The sequence below is a fragment of the Aedes albopictus genome, chromosome 1, assembly GCF_035046485.1.
Source record: "Aedes albopictus strain Foshan chromosome 1, AalbF5, whole genome shotgun sequence".
Lineage (NCBI taxonomy): Eukaryota > Metazoa > Arthropoda > Insecta > Diptera > Culicidae > Aedes > Aedes albopictus.
Genome location: NC_085136.1, coordinates 291,691,399 through 291,697,214, shown reverse-complemented (window position 1 = coordinate 291,697,214; position 5,816 = coordinate 291,691,399).

Sequence of the window (5,816 nt, the reverse complement as noted above, 5' to 3'; positions counted from 1 at the left end):
TCATTCAAGAATTCCTCCAGGGATTCCTTAGGGATTCCTCCAGGTATTCTTTCAGGAATTCCTCCAGGGATTCCTTCAGGAAATCCTCCAGGTATTCCTTCAGGAATTCCTCCAAGTATTCCTTCAGTAATTCCTCCAGGAATTCCTCCAGGGATTCCTTCAGGAATTCCTCCAGCGATTCCTTCAGGAATTCCTCCAGGGATTCCTTCAGAGATTCCTCTAGGGATTGCTTCAAGGATTTCTATAGGGATCTTTCGGAAATTCCTCCAGGGATTCCTTCAGGAAATCCTCCAGGGATTCCTTCAGGAAATCCTCAAGGAAATCTTCCAGGGATTCCTTCAGGGATTCCTCCCGGGATTCCTCCAGGGATTCCTTCGGGAATTCCTCCAAGTATTCCTTCAGTAATTCCTCCAGGAATTCCTCCAGGGATTCCTTCAGGAATTCCTCCAGCGATTCCTTCAGGAATTCCTCCAGGGATTCCTTCAGAGATTCCTCTAGGGATTGCTTCAAGGATTTCTATAGGGATCTTTCGGAAATTCCTCCAGGGATTCCTTCAGGAAATCCTCAAGGAAATCTTCCAGGTATTCCTTCAGGGATTCCTCCCGGGATTCCTCCAGGGATTCCTTCGGGAATTCCTCCAGGGATTCCTTCAGGAATTCCTCCAGGGATTCCTTCAGAGATTCCTCTAGGGATTGCTTCAAGGATTTCTATAGGTATCCTTCGGGAATTCCTCCAGGGATTCCTTCAGGAAATCCTCCAGGGATTCCTTCAGGAAATCCTCAAAGAAATCTTCCAGGGATTCCTTCAGGGATTCCTCCCGGGATTCCTTCAGGGATTACTCCAGAGATTCCTCCAGGGATTCTTTCAGGGATTCCTCCAGGGATTCCTCCAGGAATTCCTCCAGGGATTCCTCCAGGGAATCCTCCAGGGATTCTTCCAGGGATTCCTCCAGGGATTCCTCCAGGGATTCCTCCAGGGATTCCTTCAGGAATTCCTCCAGGGATTTCTCCAGGGATTGCTCCAGGGATTCCTCCAGGGATTCCTCCAGGAATTCCTCCAGGGATTCCTCCAGGGATTCCTCCAGGGATTCCTCCAGGTATCGCTTCAGGAATTCCTCCAGGGATTCCTTCAGGAAATCCTCAAGGAAGTCTTCCAGAGATTCCTTCAGGAATTCCTCCAGCGATTCCTTCAGGAATTCCTCCAGGGATTCCTTCAGAGATTCCTCTAGGGATTGCTTCAAGGATTTCTATAGGGATCTTTCGGAAATTCCTCCAGGGATTCCTCCAGGGATTCCTCCAGGGATTCCTCCAGGGATTCCTCCAGGGATTTCTCCAGGGATTGCTCCAGGGATTCCTCCAGGGATTCCTCCAGGGATTCCTCCAGGGATTCCTCCAGGGATTCCTCCAGGGATTCCTCCAGGGATTCCTCCAGGGATTCCTCCAGGGATTCCTCCAGGGATTCTTCCAGGGATTCCTCCAGGGATTCCTCCAGGGATTCCTCCAGGGATTCCTTCAGGAATTCCTCCAGGGATTTCTCCAGGGATTGCTCCAGGGATTCCTCCAGGGATTCCTCCAGGGATTCCTCCAGGGATTCCTCCAGGGATTCCTCCAGGGATTCCTCCAGGGATTCCTCCAGGGATTCCTCCAGGGATTTTTTCAGGAATTCCACCAGGGATTCCTCCATGAATTCCTCCAGGAATTCCTCCAGGGATTCCTCCAGGAATTCCTCCAGGGATTCCTCCAGGAATTCCTCCAGGGATTGCTCCAGGAATTCCTCCAGGGATTCCTCCAGGAATTTCTACAGGGATTCCTCCAGGAATTTTTCCAGGGATTCCTTCAGGAATTTCTCCAGGGATTTCTCCAGGAATTTCTCCATGGATTCCTCCAGGAATTCCTCCAGGGATCTCTTCAGGAATTCCACCAGAGATTCCTCCAGGAGTTCTTCCAGGTATCGCTTCAGGAATTCCTCCAGGGATTCCTTCAGGAAATCCTCAAGGAAGTCTTCCAGAGATTCCTCCAGGGATTCTTCCAGGGATTCCTCCAGGGATTCCTCCAGGGATTCCTCCAGAGATTCCTCCAGGAATTCCTCCAGGGATTCCTCCAGGAATTCCTCCAGGAATTCCTCCAGGAATTCCACCAGGAATTCCTCCAGGGATTCCTTCATGAATTCCTCCAGGGATTCCTTCATTAATTCCTCCAGGGATTCCTTCAGGTTTTTCTCAAGAGATTTTTTCAGGAATTCCTCCAGAGATTCCTTCAGGAATTCCTCTAGGAGTTCCTCCAGGGAATCCTTCAGGAAATCTTCCAAGGATTCCTTCAGGAGTTCCTCCAGGCATTCCTTCAGGAATTCCTCCATGGATTTCTCCAGGGATTCCTTCAGGAATGCCTTCAGGAATTCCTCCAGGGATTCCACCGGGAATTCCTCCAGGGATTCCTCCAGGAATTCTTTCAATAATATATCCTGGGATTCCTCCAGGAATTCCTCCAGCGATTCCTTCAGAAATTTCTCCAACGATTCTTTCAGGAATTCCTCCAAGGATTCCTTCCAGAATTCCTATAGGGATTTCTTCGGGAATTCCTCCAGGGATTCCTTCAGAAATTCCTCCAGGGATTCCTTTAAGAATTCCTCCAGGGATTCCTGCAGGAATTCGTCCAGGGATTCTTTCAGGAATTCCTCCAGAGATTTCTTCAGGAATTTCTCCAGGTATTCCTTCAGGAATTCCTCCAGGAATTCCTTTAAGCATTCCCACAGTAATTTCTTCAGGAATTCCATCAATGACTCCTCCAGAAATTTCTTGAGGGATTTATAATTTGAAATCCTGTAGGGAGTTCCAAAATAATTTTTCAAGGCCCTGTGGCTCCACTCAAGTACTACGCCCATGACTGTCGGTCGCGTTCTTGCCCGTTGCATCGACGACCGACCGTGAGCCGAGTGAGGAATGCATTTCTATTGCAGAGCTGGCATTTTTACGGCAACGGTGCTCATCAGCGGATTGCAATGTGTAATGTGTAATGCTTCATCCAATTGCTTCGGCCGAGTTGTTGTTGGTTCATTGGATTATTGCTGGAGAGCCGAGCGAGCCAACTGGTCGACGAAGCAGAAAAACACAGAAAAATCAATTTTCCGCACGAGATCTTGAATGGAATGGATGGGGAGAGCCAGTGGCGTAAGTTGGGACAACTCGCGAACCATCGAGTCGTCCAGAGAGCTCCTGGCTACGTCAGCCGTCCTAGTTAACCGTGGATTGTGGCACGGGATCCGGCCTTTTCCTAAATAGGCGCTCCTGGTTTATAGATTTCGTCGCCGCTGCGATTACAATCTGTTGAACACTCGCTTATGAGGCAATAAATTAACTCTTTACTTGCGGTCAGGGGGAGCGCCCTTCCCGAATGGGCCCCCCAGCCGTAGCCCCACGATGTTTAACGAGTTATTTATTAACTACAATATCATCATAAAGTTAATTGATTACAACAGCTATCGGGAAGACGATTCATCCCTTCGAGCGTACGTCGCCTTACTGAGAGTGAACCATTTATTTTTTGTTGAGCAATAACTCCTGTAACAAGGTCGTTCAACCTTTATGTGCACCTTGATCGAAGCCTTCTACATATCTTCTTCGAAGAAACATATTTCAGCTCGTGTGTGCTCGCCACATTCCTCCGGTACATGACAATTTTCACAGAACAATAAAATCATGCTGCTGTTCATGTCTAGAATGGTGAGGTTCTCAAACTCTTCGGCTTGTATTCTACAAAGTGATGCCTCAAGACGGAACGACTGGGTAGCAAAGGTAGTGAATGCGCCGGGCATCAACAATTGAGAATCCCTGGTCCGCAGGACCGTGACACCCGAAACAAACACAAAACTTACAATAGCGTGTGTTTTCAAAGACACAGGCCTATTCCAAATTATCCGCCCCCTTCCGATCCTTTTAGAAACTGTGTCGTCATCATCGGCAGCCTCCCCATCTCGGCGTACATGACCTAGGCCACCACAAACCACCAAAAGCTGCCGGGCAGGGACGACGATGATGTTGCAGAACAAAACAACAGATACCTAAAACCGCATCCTCCTCAGCCCCAACGGCATACATTCACGAGAAAACACTATCGTGAGCCTACACCTCGCGCTCTCAGACACAATCACGTGTTTGTGTATTTTAGAGATTCTTTGTGATGTCGTTTGGACCGGCGAAAGCATTCCGGGATTCCGGCCTCCCACCACTCACCACAGCATCTCTTATTCCCGGTTCCATTCTTAGAGACTGGGCTTTTATTCAGCGCACTTCGCCGGTTCGATTGTTATTATCGACCTTAAAAAGTTTCCTTCCTTTACATATGAGTACCTACCGACTACCAGAGCCAGAGTCAGGCAGGCAGTTGACGGCATAGAAGGTGGAGGTGGCTGCATTTTCTCCATTATTGGATGCTGAAAAGAGATGTACTCCGGCCTCTAGCGCACAACCGTCGTCACCAAGCCAAGAAGGGAACCGTATGTAGCGTATAGCAGTCACATTTCATTGTCGACAAACGTCCGAAAGGGAAACATTTGCTAGGCATTTACCGTACCTATCTACGACGTTAGGCCGATATTCTCTTCCACCCAGTTAAATGGAATGTAAACTTTGAAGAAATGAGATAAATGGCAGTGGGACATGCGAGGCGAGGCCTATTTGCGAGACGAATGTTCATTTGGATTTGGCTCGAAGAAAGGAAAAAATATGGGCTTACATCGTTAATTTTCCACTTCGCAGGACAGAAATCTGTCTGGTGTGGAATTTGTATTCCAAACGATCTAATGTAAGTTGCAGTTGTATGCTGTAATGAACTGAGATTAAGTTGTAGCAGTCAAAGTGTCACGCTAAATTTAATGCAAATTTATCCTCAATTTGAAAAGCTTTTCCTATGTGCTAATATACTCATAAGGGACCATTTAGTCGAGGTGGTAAACACGCGAGTACTCAACCATTCCATGCTGAAAATTACGGGTTAGATTCCCATTCGGTCCAGACTTTTTTCGTAACGGAAACAATCTTAGCTTCCTTGGCGCCTTTCTCGTGCCTTCGAAACCCCATTTTAACAAAACTCAATTGACATATTGATAAGTATCGCTCTTTCATACGTTTAACAAAAATCCATTTCATGGTGACAGAAATCGTATCATTTAACTGGTTTTTGATGTTTGAGCCTTGAACTCTGTTAAAAATAATCACTAGCTTGAATTTTGAGCCACCATTTCGAATTCAAGTCCACCATCTTGGAAAATCGCCATTTCTGGACTCCAGACATCTTCTCCATACCCACTATACCCATATTGAATGATTTTAGAGCCTTAAACTTTATTAAACAGCTGCCATCTTGAATTTTGGGCCGCCATATTGGATTTTAGACCACCATCTTGGATATTCTGGTCGTAATTTTTGGACTTCAGACATCTTTCCCAAACAAAATATACCCATTTTTATGGTTTTAGAGCCTACAACTCTATTAAACAATCGGCATCTTGAATGTTGAGCCGCCATCTTGAATTTTTGGCCGACATTGTGGAATTTCTGGTCTCCAGTGTTGATTTTCGCACGAAATTCGTCAACCATGCTAAACGTTACACAAAACGGCGCAGTTTGATGTGTCGCATGATGGAGAATGGCGCAGTTTTATATACGGCCAGCTCTTCCGGTGCTGGTACGGATCACTGCAATGGCCATAACTTCGAAACGCCTTGAACGATCCGTACCATTTTAATAGCAAACAATGCGGTAAAGTTCCGGTTGGGTTCGTGCTAAAATCCGAAAAATCGGCAAATGGAAAGTGCCTTTA